At 35.0% G+C, this 19,136-nt stretch overlaps 1 long non-coding RNA gene across 3 annotated transcripts in view; it reads right to left on the bottom strand.

Annotated features, from left to right (window-relative positions):
- LOC147584247 (uncharacterized) overlaps positions 1 to 19,136 on the bottom strand; it is a 312,889-nt gene that overhangs the window by 197,431 nt on the left and 96,322 nt on the right. Inside the window, exons 6-8 of one of the 3 annotated variants that reach the window (XR_015245297.1) lie at positions 10,002 to 10,191; positions 3,636 to 9,910; positions 2,732 to 3,391 (exon numbers count right to left, since the gene is read on the bottom strand). The exons of the other annotated variants lie outside the window; for them this stretch is intronic. This is a non-coding gene — a long non-coding RNA (uncharacterized LOC147584247). Of the gene's footprint in view, positions 1 to 2,731; positions 3,392 to 3,635; positions 9,911 to 10,001; positions 10,192 to 19,136 lie in introns of those variants that run through there. 3 annotated transcript variants of the gene reach the window in all.

Consider the following 19,136-nt stretch of genomic DNA (forward strand, 5'->3'; position numbering starts at 1 on the left):
TTCTTTGAATTAGGAATAAAGAGAAATCTTAATTCTATAATCTAATCTCAGGGGAAGATCTGCTTGTGCAAAAGACAAAAGGGACAGTCATATACACTATATATTTTAGATCACTGAGTCTAATACATACATAATTTTATATGCTATGAGCATATTTTCTTAAAAAACAACGTATAGAGAGTATATGGATAGAAACTGAAATTATGCCTCTGAATAGATGAAACAACATAAGTCTAATCTGAAATAGACAATGTAATCAGAATATATTATAGCAAGAAATGGGGAATGTTATTTCTATACAGGTTCTTCTCAATATTCAAGTAGACTTGCAGTATATTCCAGCAATAAAAAAAATACTGGATATTATTCAAATACAAAAAAATAAATATATAGAGTAGCCTCATGAAGTCAGTTCTATAAAGCTGCTGAGATATTAGGAAATTAAAATAGCTGTCATACACCGGGTGGGATAAAATATCCGCATCTTCTTTCTTACTTGGTAAATGAGCAGGACAAATTTTATAAAACATTTCTTTACTTATGAGACCTTAGTTAGTGTTTTTTTCTGCATAGCCTCCTATTGCTCCATTATGCCTCTGACAATGTCCATTTAATTTGATGAACATGTTTTTTGTTCAATGCAAAAGAGCTGAAATAACCTAAAATTCCTAATCCTCCTGATGTGCTCTGAATTTACAAAAGTTTCTGAAGAAACAATGGATGAAGCCAGGGATATTCTGTGGAATTGAAACTGTCAAAATACAGAGTTGGAGGCTATTTGGCTATTGGAATAAAGGAATGGAGTACCACCATTGAAAAATATAATACATCTATCTATATATATCTGCCCCTTTTTGGATACCTTACTGGGAATGAAAATGGAAGCATTAGAATAACTGAGAAAAGAAACAGTGAAATGTAGATATAAAATTCATTCAATAACAGGTGGTCAAGAGAATGATTATTGAACCCAATATGAGAAATAGTGGTATCTATTATAATACTTAAAATACAACAGACAGAGAGAAAATGACATAGTCTATTTTAAATTCCATAATTCACATAAGAGGAATTTTCTTTGCCGTTTATAAAAGAAATAGGAGAAAGATTACAGTATATAAATAAGAGTTCTAGCAGCTATTCATTTAATTGTTTTTCAACAAATATTTATTAAGTATGCACTATGCATTTTAAGCACAGAGAAGGCACAAAGGCTATAAACATGACTAGGATATAGTTCCACTTCTTGAAGAATTGAACTAAGTTATGAAGAACAGAAAAGTAAAAAGGCAAATATAGATATAGATGTGAGATAAATATAGGTAGATAATTAGATAGATAGATAGATAGATAGAACACACACATTGTCAAAATTAGATGTTGGAGGGACTCTTCCATTCAGACAGAGGGAACAGGGATCAGAAAGCCTTTTGCGGGTGATACTTAAACTAAATATTGAAGAATAAATAGATGCCAATGAGGACCATTCATTTGAGGTTGAGGCAAGTGCAAGGACAGAGAAATATGAAAAGCATGAAGCATTCATAAGTGAATAGTTCAATGAAGCCAGAATAGATTGCAAATGTCAGTAAAATAATTCTTGGCTTTTATCCTATCTCTCACCTTGAAACATTTACTTAGCTGTATTTGGCGTACTCATGTCCTTCTCTAGAAAATGATAAGGCTAAATAAACTTTTTAGAGGTTTTTCCATTTCCAACTTCTCACCATGTTATTCAATTTCAAAATGTTTGCAAAAAATTCTACCACAGAGTAAATACTGTCCCTTTAATGCTTATAAAAATATGTAATACATAAATGGCATATAATTATCTGTAAATTCATATAAAATGTATAAATTATATATTAATATATTAATCATACACAGAATATAAAAATATAATTCAAATATATTTGCGTTTGTATATGTGCACTCACCTAGGTTAATACTAGGCAGAAATTTAAGGTCTATATATATTATCCTCAACATTCTTTCCCATGCTTTTCATTAATTTTTCTCCTCCTGACCAGAGCTTGATGTTTTTCAGGTGCCTCTTTCACAAAACTTCACTTTGATAGTACTAGCCCCAAATCCTGACCTAACTTTATTCCTTTCTATCATAACATACATGTCCTATAACCCAGTCTTTCAAATCATTGCTAAATTAGTAACTGATTCCTATCAACTTAGATGAATCAAATTGATAAAGGTTCTTTGCCAAGTGACTTAACAAGGGATTTATGGAACAATTAATTTATTCAACTGCACATTTGCCAATAATGGAATAAGCTCCAGTCAGGGGTGATAGAAAATATTTAAAACGTCAAAGTCTTTCATGGGTTCCCTCTTATATTCCATGGAAACACCCATTTATCTAACTGAAAGGAAAGTCTTTACATACATAACATTAAGTTGACAGGGGAAATAAAGATCTGCAGAAGTCAGATCATCAGAATATTGAGATAAAATATCTAAATTTTAGGAGCTCTGGGACCTAACGTAGGTTAGTTCACTTTTCAGATCCTCAGTTTATCTGAGGAGGAAATTCCAAATTGAGGTGGAAATTCCAAAACAAACTATAGATTTAATGTGAGAAATACATTAGGAAATGCATTTGAAAGCACCATACAAACTTATGGTACTATACAAATGAGACTTATTTTATTTTATTTTGTAATTCACAGAGAGAGAGAGAGAGAGAGAGAGAGAGAGCACCTCAGCAGAGGAGAAGAACAGAGGGAGATGGAGAGAGACTGAGAGAGAATTTTAAGCAGGCTCCACACTCAGTACAAAGCCTGATAAGAGACTCAATCCCACTGACCCTTGGATGATGATCTGAGCCAAAATCAAGAGCCATATACTCACCTGATTAAGCCACAGGTGTCCCGTAGCTTATTTTCATATTTAGTAATACAGTACAACTGTATTAAAACTTAAAAATATAAGGGAATGTAGCACAGAGGCAATTGTATCTGACTGAGCCACCCAGGGGCCCTGGTAGTAATGGGGTTTTAAAAAGAGTTGCATTAGTTTATGACCAATGTTATTATCTGTCAGAATATAAACTGAGATTACTACTAATAATTTTATTAAAGTTCAACTTTGATTCCTTATGTCACAGAATTAGTTATTTTTTAGTGATATATACTATATATTTTTTAATTGTTATAAGCACACATTTTGGCTATTGATGAAATATAAGTAACTTAGTGGTTTTAGCCAGGAGAAATAAACCAATCTTCACAAATTAAAAACAAAAATCGTTGTAGTCATAAGAAAACAAAATAATAATTGTTTACTGGGCAGGAAGAGCAGAAAGGACAAGAGGTTTTTGTTTTTGTTTTTGTTTGGTTTGATTTTTTGTTTTTAGAAGCAGCAGTAAAAATTTTACCTAATAATGGGTCGCCTGGGTGGCACAGTCGGTTAAGCGTCCGACTTCAACCAGGTCACGATCTCGCGCTCCGTGAGTTCGAGCCCCGCGTCGGGCTCTGGGCTGATGGCTCAGAGCCTGGAGCCTGCTTCCGATTCTGTGTCTCCCTCTCTCTCTGCCCCTCCCCCGTTCATGCTCTGTCTCTCTCTGTCCCAAAAATAAAAACGTTGAAAAAAAAAAAATTAAAAAAAAAAAAAAATTTTACCTAATAAAATATAAGACCTTTTGGCCTGGCATGCAGAGTTTAGAAGTGGTTATTCCATCTTAAGAAGTAAAAAGTTGAAGAAACTAGAAAATCAACAACTCTTCTTAGATCCATCACTGAAGTGAAGTTACAGGGAAAAACACTGCCTCAAAATTGGAGGAAAACTGGCACATACTGAGAAGAATAACTTACTAGAGAAGAAACGCAGGAGTAAAAACCTTCATGGGAATTAGTGCTGGGGTCGGAAGCCCGAACTGTGATGGACAGTATACATTCTGAATACAAGTTCACTGTCAGTCAGGCACATGGATTATAAATATGGCTTAAGTTTTCATTTTATTAATGCAGTCATTCAATAACCAGTTTTAATTTTTTTAAATTTTTTCAGTTCTTCTCCAGTTTTATTGATATAACTGACATATAAAGTTGCATATGTTTAATTTATACAATATAAATTATGATATATGTTGTAAAATAATTACCACCATAAATTTAGTTAACCTACATCCCATCACGAAGTTACAACTTTTTTTTCTTGTGGTGACTCTTAAGATCCATACTCTTAGCAACTTCCAAATATACAAAACCATACTGTTAGCTACAGTCATCATGAATAACCAGTTGTTTTTAATGTTAATCAGATCTAATTATTTTTCTTTATGGCTAATGCTTTTACCATTTTATTTAAGAAATCCTGAACACAAGTTCACAAATATAGTCATATGTTTAAGAGGCCTTATGATTTTAGCTTTTACATTTAGAGTTATATTTTATCTGCCATCATTGTGGGTGTGTGTGTGTGTGTGACTTGAAGAAGAGATCAAAGTTTATTTTTGCAGTATGGGCTATCTAGCTGTTGCAGTAGCATTTGTTGGGAAAAAAAAAAAAAAACACCTTTCCTTCCCCCACAAAAATTGCATTGACACCTTTACTATATGCATTAGACCAATTTTGAACTTTTGCTTGGGTTTCAAAGATCTATATATTCATCCCTTTACCTGCTTCCCATTGTCATTTTTACAGTATCTTAAAAGAGGGTCTTAAAACCAGTTTCTGGGATTCAAACTAGTATCCCAACTCTCCATGTGTGTGGACACCATGGAGTCCAGGAAAACATCTTTCCACAGATTCTGACATTCATTTGTCTATCCCTGCTTTTATTCTCTCTGTCATATTTTTAAGAGTTATTCTTGAACTGTAACAGGAAAAATAAATTGAAATATATGAACATGGATTTACCCTTTCATTGCTGTTACTTGATCATCTCTCTGAGTATCATCATTTATCTTCTTCAGGAGGTGTGCTGCCATTATTTTAGTTGTTATGGCAGAAATAGAAAAAGAGAGAATGGGTCAAATTTTAAATTTGATTACATAAAAAAGAGATATTTGAATAGTCTCAAAAGTAATATTTAATGGAGAGAAGTATTATCTAAATGCTTTATGCTACTTAGCCCAGCAAGAACCAGCACTGGAAGTATAAAAGAGAAAATTATATTATAGTCACGATTAGGAGTCCAGTTTTAAAACATGCCTGCAAACTCCTTTATATTTGTCTATCAGATAGTGGAATTTATTTTTCTTCCACTTAAATATACGCTAGCCTGTGTGAACCTCTGCTAATAAGTAGAATTAACAAAAGAGAAACTGTTTGACTGTTGATACTAGATTAGGAAAGGTCTAATTCTTTCTTTTAGGACATTCATGTTGGCAACCCAACCATGTTGCAAGGTGCCCAAGCCACACAGAGAGGTCACGTGTCATATTACACTGTAGTACAAGCTTTGTTAATAATTTACAGCCAACATCGACCAGGAGATACGTGGCGAATCAGGCTTCGGATCATTCCTGCATCCATCTTCTAGCATCCAGTAATTCCAACCTAATGCTGAAGGAAGCAAAATAAGCTGTATCCTTAAAGCCCTGCTCAAATTGAAGATCTGTGATTTTAAAAAAGCAAATGGGGCACCTGGATGGCTCAGTCAGTTAAGCGCCAGACTTCAGCTCGGGTCATGATCTCATGGTTTGTGGGTTTGAGCCCCACGTTGGGGTCTGTGTTGACAGGTCAGAGCCTGGAGCCTGCTTTGGATTCTGTGTCTCCCTCTATCTCTCCCCCCACTCCTGCTTGTGCTCTGTCTCTCTATCCCTAAAAAAAATAAACAGTTTTTAAAGATTTAAAAATAATTCCTCCAAACACTCAATATTGCATTAGTTTGCCTCACAGAAATACATACCCAGAATGAATTTAGTTACCAGGAGTGGTGCTATAATAGCAAAACACTTTGAATGGGAGAGAGTGGCTTAGGCCCAGGTAGTGGGAGAAACTAAAAGGACACTGAGAGTCACAGACACTGTGAACAGAGGCTTGGTGGCCCTTAAGAAGGATGTTGTTGGGAGACAAAACGAACATGAGAAAAATGTTATTGGAAGGTGGGAAGTTTAATGATAGTCACCTTTGTTAACATGAAAAATTAAAAAAAAATGAACTTGATGATCTAATTAAGAATATTCCAGATAGAGTGTTAAAGTTGCCATCTGGTTTCTTCTAGTTGCTCACATTAAAACATAAAAGAAGACAGCATAAAGAAAACTTTTTTTTTTTTTTTTGCATAAAGGAAACAGAACTCTCAGGTTTTGGTTTGACAATAAAACAATTTGGCATCTACATACTCTGCAGTTAGCAAATGATTCTAAAAAATTAAAAATGTTTTTTTGAGCTGATATCAAATTCAAGGCATTATCAGGAAAATACAGTCTACAGAAGATTCTCAGGGCAAGACCGTAAGTATATCACAGATATACTTATTGTGGTTTCAAATAGACAACAGTCGCTCTAAACATCTTACTGCCATGTCCCACTCATGTTCTTTATTACATAATAGGGCCTGTCCTCACAACCGTACAGGAAGCCAAAGATAGTGTTAAAGAATTAAACAAGGAGGCTGTTAGACAAGTGACTCTAACATCTTGGTAGCCTATATAAGCAAACGTAAGTCAGAGTCAATATGCTCAAATCCAAGAAAGTGAAAATTAAGAACAACCAATCGTAGCCAACAAGGCTGTCTCAAATAAGGCGACTGCTTACACTAGAACGAATCAAATAATTGCTTTGTTTTGCTTCTGTGTGTTCTCTATAGCAAACTTGTTTCTAGCTCTTGTCAGTGGAGCACCCCTAACCACTTTCTGTTGGGCACTGCCCAATTCAAATCAATGTTTGATTTGAATGCTTATTTTTTATGTTTTTTTAATGTTTACTTATTTTTGGGAGAGAGAGAGGGTGTGTGAGCAGGGGAGGGGCAGAGAGAGAGGGAGACACAGAATCCAAAGCAGATTCCAGGTTCCAAGCTGTCAGCACAGAGCTGGACTCAGGGCTCAAATTCAAGAGCCATGGAAACTCTAACCATTTTAATGCACCTCAGTTTACTTTTTAACAATAGGAATGAACTTATGTTGATGAGATTGGTGAGTGCAGCTTTTGTTTGTGGGAACAAATGCTATTGATACATAAAACCTGCAAGAATTTTGAGAGAACATATTGGTGAAACATTACCAGCTTGAACTAAGACAGAGGCAAAACAAAATAGTCTATTGACCTTTAACTAGTATGGGCATGGCACATGCTGAGAAAACTGTTCAACTCCAAATCCTAATCATTTCTTTTTTTTTTTCTAAAGATGTATTTATTTGGGGGAGCACACAGGTGGGGGAGGGGCAGAGAGAGGGGGACAGAAGATCTGAAGCAGACTCTGCACTGACAGGCTGACAGCAATGAGCCTGATGTGGGGCTCAAGCCCACTAACCATGAGATATGACCAGAAAGGAAGTCAGATGCTCAACCCACTGAGCCACCCAGGTGCCCCATGCAAATACTAATCATTTCTAATGGAAAAGAAATGAGAATGCAGATAGTAGAATCAAGAACTTGAAGGTGCATCCAAGAGCCATCCAGAATCACTCCCAGGCCATAGAATTGAGCCCTAATCAAAAAGCATGCAGCATGGTCTTGGCTGGATTTTAAATTTGTTGTATGTATATAATCTGTGGGTGTTCCCCTTTTTGAATGGGATGCTCCATAATAGCCAATCCTAGGCCAACCTCACCATCTTAATATTATTTGGCCGGGGTTGGGGGGGAGCAGTGGCAGGAGGTGGCAGTGCTGCAAAGGAGCACATCATTTGTCTTTAAAGTTACCAGGTCTTCAGACACAGGGGGATTGTTCTGGAGGGGCTGCATTGAAGGTATTGTACCTGAAAAGACTCATCTACATCTGGATAAATTTAGATGATGAAATGTTGAGCTTTAAGCTGAACATTATTCCATAATAAATGAGACTTTCCTGGGGTCACGAGAGATGGGTTAGTAAACTTCACATGTGGGAAGAATAGAAATAGATGGCAGATTATGGCAAACTCATTGGCATTTCTCTCCATCAAAAGATGGATTCTAATTTCCCTTCTTTAAAATATGACCTGACCTGGGGTGCCTGGGTGGCTCAGTCGGTTGAGGGTCCGACTTTGGCTCGGGTCATGATCTCACAGTTCATGGGTTTGAGTCCCGCATTGGGCTCTGTGCTGACAGCTCAGAGCCTGGAGCCTGCTTCAGATTCTGTGTCTCCTTCTCTCTCTACCCCTCTCTCGCGTGTGCTCTCTCTTGCTCTCAAAAATAAAAAAATAAACATTAAAAAATTAAAAAAAATATATGACCTGGCCTTAATGACTTATTTCTAATTAATCAATGTCATGTAAATGATGATTGATGAATTGCAAAGATAGTTTCAAAAAGGCAAAGCCACTTTTACCTTCCCATTTCCCTCTTAGAATATTTAAACTTTGTACACAGTCACCTAATTGAAAGGAATCCAGGACAATGTGGAGAGGGCAGGTGTAGATGCTTTGACTGGCATCCCCTCCACTTAATCCCAGGCTATAGTCAGGACCAATCACTAGTCATGTGATTCACTTAATATATCTATCTGTCATTTTGGAGAAACAGAAACGATGGAACTCTGAAGGATTAACTACATATCTAGTTATCCAAAAGAATCATTTATAATGAAAGAAGAATATTTCAATCAAAAGATTATTTAAAATGGTAAAGACTCATTTCTCTACTAATAGAGCTCTGTGATGGCTCATAAAAGAGATCGGCACAGCTCTTAAGGAAAGAAAATTTTCTTTTTCTGTATATATCTGAGTTCATTTCAGTAAACTGCAATCCCACTACAATTTTTGAATCCATATTTTAAATGTTCAGTGAAGAGTCACAAATACATTTTGCAAAAATAAGCCTGCCTATACCTTATGCTATTTAAGATTTTATAATTCATTAAACCAAAACTGTGTTATAATTGTGCAACACAAAGATTAAAGTTATGGCTTTAGTTAAATATATGTGCTCCGTATTACTGAAATAAGGAATGAAAGTTTGAGGACATTTATAGATCTGAGGAATATAAACAGGCTATTAAGAACAGAATATTAACATGGAAATAAAGAATCCCTGTCTCTTCTGATGAAGTGAGGGAAATATCCAGAAGGATATAAGAGCCTGTAATACAGAAATAAAAGTACTGAAAATGACTTCTTGTAAACCACTAAAGAGTTTTCAAGCTCTTTGAGACTTGCCTTTTACTTCTTGTGTATGTTAAAATAGTAGATAGCTTTCTGTTCCATTGGAAAAATATGAAGACTGCCATGCAAACTGCTGAAAACTCTTTCTTTTTAAATATCTTTCTCTTTGTCTTCCCTGCCTTTTACCTAATTTGTGGACCCTCATTCTCTTTCTCTGTTGCCGTTTTAAGCTTGTGTGGGAACAGGATAAAATATGTAGGGTAACTGGTATAACACGTACATTTAATCTCATTGTAAACTCACTTAAATTCTAAATGCCTAAAGCCTTCTATTTCTATTTTTGTTGTTATTGATTATTAATGAAAGGGTGATGGGTTTCAGGGATCGCTAAACAGTTGTACCCTATTGTTTGAAGAAAACTAAGTACATAAGTAGGGAAGATACTTGACGGGCTTTAAAAAGGATATTTAAATTTCAGATTATGAGGGAAATGAAAGCATTATCGTAAAGTGAACAAAATTTCACTGGCCCCCAAATGTCTAAGTGTTCCCTCTTCCCTCTGTGGGTTTCCCTGTACTGCCTCCTCTTGCTTCCCTGTGTACTCAGAACTTGCATTATGGGGAATGTTACTAGGAATGCTATGAATTTCTTTACCATTATATAGTTCTTAGGAAGCATTGCATTTCAGATTCTCTAGATTCAGATTCTGTAAAGAAGAAAAGAACAATCAACAAAACTGCTGAACTTAAAAGAAAAAAAATGCTAATTAGTAAAGAGTTGTAAATGGGTTTGTTTACTTTAGGACCCTTGATTTCTTCCTGTTGTTCTTGAGTTTTCCCACTCTGATTTCTACATCCATCATATTTCATTTCTCTGAAATCAGCTTATGCGCTTAATGGTCCAGACTGGGCAATCAATGTTGATTGAAATCAACTTTCAAATTGATGCAAGAGGTCCACTGCTGCTCTAAGAACCAGCTGTGTAAATCTAAGAGAAAGAGAACTGTCAGCTTTTTCCTTATGTATTTTTACATTTTCTTAAGCATACTGCTATTATAATGACCAAGTAAGCACTTATATCTAGAAAAGAAATCGTTGTTGTAAACACCAAAGGTTATACCTTCAAATCCCTCCACTCTTACATGATGTTAGACAAAAATAAAAATTACTGCTGGCTTGTTAGCAACCACTTAGAAACTATTTGATTTCTTGGATACAAGGATAGGGTGCATGTTGCTGTGGTGCTTATTGAGAATATGCTATTTCCAAGGTATACTCATGGAAAGAGTGCCTTTTGTGTTGCTATGGAAGAAGGGCCCTATTTTCAAAGTCATCCAACCTAGGGTACTTCTAATTACAACTTGATGTTGGTTTTACAGAGAGAAGGCTCACAGCAGGGCAAGGCGAGATTGTTTCATTTCTCTCCCAATGGGATATCTATATTTGGCCTTCAGAATTGAAACCAGGGAGGCTGCATTATATGCTTTCACTTGGTTGCCCTGGGGTGAATATAAGACATCATCTTTTTCTGTGAGAGATTTTTATTTGCTCTGTGTGGTTTCTTCTCCTTTACCTTGGCCTCCATGAAATCCCTCACTTTTTGCTACCAAAAACAAGTGACAAATCTCTTATTAAAATATAATCATTATTTGCCTCTGTAGTTTTAGTTCAATTTTTTAAAACATTGTTTTGGCTTTCTGTCATACATTTTTTAATAGACTTTGTATTTTAGGGCAGTTTTAAGTTCATAGCAAAATTGAGCAGAAGGTGTAGAGATTTCCCATTGTCCCGGTTGTCCACATAGATGCAGGCTCTCCCACTGTCAAAATCCCCCACCAGAACAATTTATCAACCCATACTGTCACAATTTATCAACCCATACTGTCATATCACCATCACCCAAAATCCATAGTTTACATTAGAGTTCTCTCCTGGTGTTGTATCTCTATGAGTTTTGATAAATGTATAATGACAAGTACCTAACATTATAATATTGTACAGAGTAGTTCCACTGCATAAAAATGTTTTATGCTCCACTAATTTATCCTTCTCTCCTCCCTAACACCTAGCAACCACTGATCCTTTTTCTTGTCTCAATAGTTTTGCCTTTTCCAAGATGTCATATATTTGGAGTCATACAGAAGGCTTTTCAGATTGCCTTCTTGAACTTGGTAATATGTATTTAATATTTACCCATGACCTTGTGCACATACCTCTTTATGCTGTTGCTGTCACAAATTACATCTTTATATATTACTTTCACATTATCATAGATTTATAACATTAGTTTATGTATTTATCATTTACATTATGTAGAAAATAAAGAAAACAGTTACAAACCAAAAACACAATAATACCAGTCTTTATATTTATTATGTAGTTACATTTACCAGAGTTCTTTATTTCTTTATATGGCTTCAAATTACTGTCTATTATCCTTTCGTTTAAGTCTGAAGGACAAACTTTAGCATTTCTTGTAGGACAGGACTACTTGCAAGGAATTCCTTTAGCTTTTTTTTTTTTTTTTTCTTTAATCTGGATGTCTTAATTTCATCTTCATTTTTGAAGGATAGTTTGGCCACATACAGAATTCTTGACAGTTCTTTTTTCCTACTTTTCTTTCAACACTTTAAACATTCCATCCCACTCCTTCCTAGCCTCCATGGCTTCTGATGAGAAATCTGCACTTAATCTTATTAAGGATTCCACCCACCCCCCCACGCCCCATCCCCCACCCCAGTACATGATGAGTCACTGTTCTCACACTGCTTCTTCTTTTGTCCTTGACCGTCAATAATTTGATTATAATGTACCTTGTCATGGATCTCTTTGTATTTATCCTTTTTGGATTTCATTTAGCTTCCTGAAAGAATAGATACATGTCTTTGATCATATCTTAGTCATTTCTTGGAATATTCTTTCTACCCTACTCTTTCTCTTCTTTCCTTCTGGGATTGTGATTATGCTACTCTTGGTTCACTAACAGTATCTCACAAGTCTTTATTCATCATTTTTATATTTTCTTTCTGTTCCCAAGACCAGATAATTTCAATTCACCATCATCAAGTCACTGATTCTTTCTTCTGTCTGCTCACATTGGCTATTGAAATCCTCTAGTAGTGAATTTCATTTGTCAAACTTTTAAGGCCCAGAAATTCTATTTGGTTTGCTTTCTCTTTATTGATGTTCTCTATTTGATCATACATTTTCCTTCTGGTTGCCTATACATCTTTATCTAGGATCTCCTTAGCTCTTTGAACATATTTAAGACATTGATTTAACGTTTTTGTATAATAATTCTGATCTATCTTCCTTCAGGAACAGTTTCTTCTGTATATGGGCCATATATTCTTCATTCTTCATTATTCATATTTTTTGTTTAAACTAGAAATTTGAGTATTTTAATATGGAGACTCTAGAAATCATATTCTCCTCTTCTTCAGTGTTTTTTTTGTTGTTTGCTGTAGGCTATGGCTGTTTCCTTGTTAAGTAATTTTCATAAAGAATTTTTTTAATGTTTATGTATTTATTTTTCAGAGAAAGCACGTGCACAAGTGGGTGGGGGGCAGAGAGACACAGAATGTGAAGCAGGTTACAGGCTTTGAACTGTCAATGCAGAGCCTGATGTGGGGCTCGAACCCACAACTGTGAGATCATGACCTGAGCCAAAGTTGGATTCTCAACTGACTGAGCCACCCAAGTGTCCCAATTTCATAAAGTATTTTTGTAAAGTCTGTATTCATTTCAATGCATGGTCTCTGAAGTATCTATTCCTTTAGCTTTGTGTTCAGCCTGTGTTTTCACAGATCTTTTCTTGTACTTGAAGAGCTGAGACAGAGAGGAAAAGAGAGAGAGAACACATACACAAAAAGTTTGACAGAGATTTCTTTGAATACCTATTGCAAAATAAATGAAAGCAAAGGTAAGAGTTTTTGCAGATTGGCTCTATGTTGGGACACTCCTTCAACACTTAGCCATGCTCATTAAACTCTGCCTTAGAGGCATCTGCATGGCTCAGTAGGTTAAGCATCCAACTTCTGCTCAGGTCATGATGTCATGGCCTGTGGGTTTGAGCCCCGTGTTGAGTCCTGTGCTGATAGCTCAGAGACTGGAGCCTGCTTCACATTCTGTGTCTCCCTCTCTTTCTGTCCCTTACCCACTCACACTCTGTCTCTCTCTCTCAAAAATAAATAGACATTAAAAAAAATTTAAGAAAATAAAATTCTGCCTTAGTCTTCATTTTCCACTTGCATTGAGACTAGAGATCAGCTAGAGGTGAATGCTTCGGTTCTTCTAAGGGCTTTCTGCACATGTGTCTTATTTTCTTCACAATAATTAAAGTAGCATTTTAACTGTGAAAGAACTTGAACTTTTTTTTGACAGATCTTGAAGTCTGACTTTCTCTATATTAAGATTTATACTGAACAACCCAAGCAGATTTTAAATTAGTAAATGCCAAAACATCAACCAGTTTATAGCTATAATTCATGATTTCTATTGTTGTAATAATTAAACATACACTAATTCAAGAGAGTTTGTGGATCAATAGAAGAATGTGTAACACTCTTCTGTGTATAGGACTTGAGACTCCAAAAGTTTTTACTACACGTTATTTAAAAACTATATGAACTGTGCTAGTTTATAAAGATATAAAGATTATATCTTTAATCAAATGCACAGAGTTGTACTCATTTTAGTTACATAGTAGTCAATATAACAAACATCATGTTAACAAAGAATACTTTAATACTATTTCTGGAGAAATTAATGGGTCTTACATTCTCACCAATATAAGCTCCATACACACAGAAATGTAGGCATATTAAATACACACATTATTCAAGTACTTTGCCCAACAAACTAGTAACAATTCAAGTATTTGTCTCATTTTCTTTACAATTATTTTACTATTTAAAAGTTACATGAATCAGGACGCTTGAGTGGCTCAGTCGGTTGGGCATCTGACTTCAGCTCAGGTCATGATCTCACAGTCCGTGAGTTTGAACCCTGTGTAGGGATCTGTACTGACAGCTCAGACCCTGGAGCCTGTTTCAGATTCGGTGTCTTCCTCTCTCTCTGCCCCTCCCCAATTCATGCTCTATCTCTGTCTCTCTCAAAAATACTCATTAAAATTTTTTTTAAAAGTTACATGAATCAAAATACCAAATCCCTGAATATCATAAATGCAAAAATGCCAAATAAGTTACTTTCAAATAAGTTAAACCTGATGATTTTGAAAAGGCAGATATATTCATAATAGCACTTGTATTGCAACATTTAAACACAGATAAGAAATCGGCTAGTTGGTTTCTGTATGTTTGGCACTAAGGCATATTTATATTATACATATATGTGCATGTGTGTGTGTGTGTGTGTGTGTGTGTGTATACTGCATATATACTGTATTTATACAGTATATATACAGTAAAACCTTGGTATGCGAGCATAATTCATTCCGGAAACATGCTTGTAATCCATAGCACTTGTATATCAAAGAGAATTTCAAGAACCATTGACTCAGTTGTGATCATGTGACATTTGTTGTCACATACTACTCAGATTGCAAGACATTGTTCATTTATCAAGTTAAATTTTCTTAGAAATGTTTGCTCATCTTGCAGAACAGTCACAGAACAAGTTACTCATAATCCAAGGTTTATGAATATATTTATATACACACAGTATATAAACTCAGGAGTGTTGTACTGGCAACATTTTGTTAGGATCACCAAGAAGCATAATAGTGCAATCATAATGTGTAGAAAGAAAAAAGAAAGAAGTCAAAAAGCAGAGAGAAAATACCTCCAATGTTTCTGATTACTTTACATCTATCTGGAGGAAAGACTCATTCCTGCCCTTATATTCCAGAAAGTAGCTCTCTGCTAATCTAATAACTCTTGTGGTTTTGGTTTAAGCCAGCTTCACTATGTTCTCTAATAGGTAACTAAAGGAGTCTTAATAAGACACAATACTTTTCAAAGTAATAAATTATGACTGGCCCGGGAAACTCTTGTTTATCTGTGTGCTCTGTGATTTGACCCTATGTTTCTAGGACACTCTGTTCTTTCAAAGTAGGGAAAATTCACCTACTTTGAATGATCAACACTGAGATAATCTCAAATTTATTTCAGAAACTAAAAAAGGTTATGATCTAAAATAAAATAATAGCAAGACAACATATATTTTGAGTAGCTATAGAATTGCTGATGTGGGCTCAAAGGCTATTTAGTTTTTGCCATCCAATTCAGTAATAAAATGATGAGCCAAGGGAAAAGGAAAGCGATGGAAATATACTCTGAGTGCATATTTGCTATTACTCTTTCACTGACTTTACCTCATTAGTAAATCAAGATGAGTACTGTATTAGCTCAGCATCTAAAGGATGCATTCCTGTAAATAATGTTTCAATTGCAAATCTTCTTGAGTTTTCTATGTTATCCCATAAGGCTACAAGATGACCAAGTAACTGGCAGGAAATTTTATACTCCTGTTATTGATCATAGTATGAAAAGAAAACAATAAAGACATCAATAATACATGATACCTGATGACATCTTTATATCATGGCTAATAAAGATGATTTGGAATAGCCCATTGACATTTTCTATGCCCAGAACCCAGAGTAAATATATAATTTAATCTTGCTGTATGAATTGAGGGCATTTTCTTTTTTGAAAATTGTGACATTATTCATGTTGCTAAAGATAAGGCCTGCCCCAGCTTTCAGATTTTAAAGCTTAGTTATTAAATTTGGCTTCAAGGTGAAGTGTGGGGAGGTAAATGGGAGTAATTGAGAGACTGCAGATGACAGTTTGGGTCTCTGATTACAGAAATGAAAGAAATCAAAATGTGGAGCCAAAGAAATATGGCAGTTCCACTTTGCAGATAGTGAACTTTAATTGTAACCCCCACTATTTGGTGAAGTGGTTTTACTTAATTATTCAACAAATAAGTATTCACTGGCAAAAAAAAAAACAAAAAAAAAAACAGCTTTTTTGACATTTATTTGATGAGTTTTTTATTAAGAGATATTTAGTTTTGTTTGTCAGGTATTTATTACACACTTGGTACTTGTCCAATATAGATTTCTGTGGTGACAAGAAACTATAAATATACAATCTATATTAAAAAAAAATACTGGCCTGCTCTATGACAGTGAATTTTTGTTTAGTGACATTCTATTCTTAAAGTCATCATTAGATAAAAGAATATTTTACACTGTTGCTTAAAATAAAAGAATATTTAAAGAAAGGAAAAAATCACAGGTAGAGAATTCTTCTCAAATTAATGAAATAAAAATTTACATATATTCTATAAAAGTTCAGCATATGTTTAATACTATGAAGGTTCATTTTCTTATTGTGTAGCATACCTTGATGCAATCAAAGGTACAATAATAAATAAACTACATGAATACAGTAGTAATAGTATTACTATTACTATTACTGTTAGTAATTAGTATTACTAATACTATAACTATTAATAGTAGTAACAGTTAATAAATAAACTACATGAATACTCACAGAAAAATGTGGCAGAACATAAACACTCTAGATTGTTTTGGAAAAGCAATTCATTGAGATAAGATGAGAGAGATGATGAATAAATGAGGGCAAAATAGCTTTGTTTTAGTTTGTTTGGCTTTAGGGAGAGCTGAATAATAGGGGAAGATATCCTTAATTTGTATACCACACTAGAGAAAACCAGTTCTTCTTCCATGTTTCTCATTTACTCTCACACTACTGGCATATTCACAACATTTCTGGTGCCAGGTGTATGTCCCCCACCCCGAGAAGCCTGAAACAGCAGCTGGGTTTCCTACACTTCAACTTAATTCCAACAATACCTTGGAGATACTGTCAGATCACACAGGTTAAGGACTCAGTCCCACAAGCCTGCCCCCCACTTCAGATATCAATCACACATAGTAGGTCTCCAGATTGCCCACAACTTCTCTCCAAGTTGTCTATAAATCAGAGGTTCCCATGACATCCTTCTCCCTGGGTTCAATTAATTGTTAGAATAGTTCACAAAACTCAGGCAAACACTTACTTACATTTAACTAGTTTAGTAAAGGATATGATAAAGGATAAATGAAGAGCCAGATGAAGACAGATACGTTTATGGAGGTCTCATAATGTAGACATAATTGATCATTAACTTCATTTCCAGCCCCTCACTCTCCTCCAGAAAAGTGAGGGTGATGGAAGTTGACTATTCCAACTTCTAATTATGGCTTGGTCTTCAAGGAGGGTAGCCCCACCCTGTAGCCCATCTAGTTACCTCACTAGAACAGAAGATACTCCTAGTGCTCTTATCCCTCAGGAATTTGCAAGCCTTGTAGAGCTCTGTGTCAGAAAGGGGTGGGGGCAGAGACCCATATATTATAATTTTAAATATACTATTATGCACATACTAATGTATGATGGTAGTGATGGAGAGGTCAGGTAATTTGGTATTTTATAGCTTACAGAAGAATGTAAGAATATTCTTCATTTACCTAAAATATGTTTTAACTTAGATTATTAACAAAAGCTTAGCAATTCTTAAAATTCTAATTCAATCTCACTTCTGTTTCCCTGACAGCTTGACCCACAGAGAGCTCCTTTTCCTTTTAATTGTTCCTATTACTATTTGATGATTATCATATACTGTCTTACGTTGGAACACCCTTCATGTGGTGTCTGGGTGGTTCAGTTGGTTAAGCATCCAACTTTGGCTCAGGTCATGATCATGATTTGTGAGTTCAAGCCCTGTGTTCGTCTCTCTGCTATCAGATCAGAACCTGCTTTGGATCCTCTATCCCCCTCTCTCTCTGCCCCTCCCTTGCTCGTTCTCTCTCAAAAATAAACATTACAAAAAATGCCCTTCATTGTTTTTATTCTATTGTCCCTACTTAATACAATGTGATATATCACCACTGTGTAATCACGTGGTTTCACATTTATACCACACCTTGTGCCTTATATCTTGCACATCAAATAGTAATTGCTTTATGAATACATAAAATGATTGATTTCCTTGTTTTGACTAGTGAAGTTATGACTAGACAGATGAGTTCTGAAGTCCCTTTCCTCTTTAGGTTTCTAAGTTAATATAACTTCACAGGAAATCATTTATAAATTTTGATGAATGCTATTTATTCTAATTTCCTAGAGAAGCATTTAACCTTGAAATTAGCCTGAATTGTACACAAATAAACTATGAATTTTACATTTATTGCCAGATTGAATGAATATCCTGGGGATCAATTTGTGAATTTACATATACTCTTTGCTTTGGACTTCTTCCTTTATATCTGCTATATCTTTTACATAAATTTAGAAATGCTTCATCACCAAAACAAAATAAAACAATATGTTTCACACAGCAATGCATAGTAAACCTTTAATAGACATTATTTTATTATTACAAAAAAAGGAAAGAAGAAAGAAAAATAAGAATAAGATAGGATGGAAGTAAAGATTGAATGAAGGTTAGATGAAAGGAAAGAAGGAAAGGAGGAAGTATTAAAGAAAAAAATTATTCATGATACTTGTTGAAGATGATAAGGCAGACTTTATTTAGGGAAGCTACACCTACAGGATAGGTGTAGGGACCAATGTAATGTGCCTTGCAGTGAAGGAGAGAGTTTGGGCTCAATACTGAATACAACAAGAAAAAGTAGGAATTTATAGCCAAAGAATAGGAGTGTGTGTGCAATGGATAGAAAATTAATTAAGAGAAAATATCATGAGTAAGGGAGGGATTCTAGCTAAACAGACCCACAGGATTCTCACTGAAGACAGGCCATGGTGTTTGGATATCCCCTGGGGGATGTTGGAGGATAGGGAATCTGATCATATATCAAGGACTATTAGCTTTCCAGGGTGGAGAATTCTGGTTAAACTAAGTTAGCAGGAATTTTGCTAAAATTGGACAGTACAGAAGTGA

The sequence above is a fragment of the Puma concolor genome, chromosome A1 (genome assembly GCF_028749965.1).
Source record: "Puma concolor isolate L17-30 chromosome A1, mPumCon1.1.hap2, whole genome shotgun sequence".
Classification (NCBI taxonomy): Eukaryota; Metazoa; Chordata; class Mammalia; order Carnivora; family Felidae; genus Puma; species Puma concolor.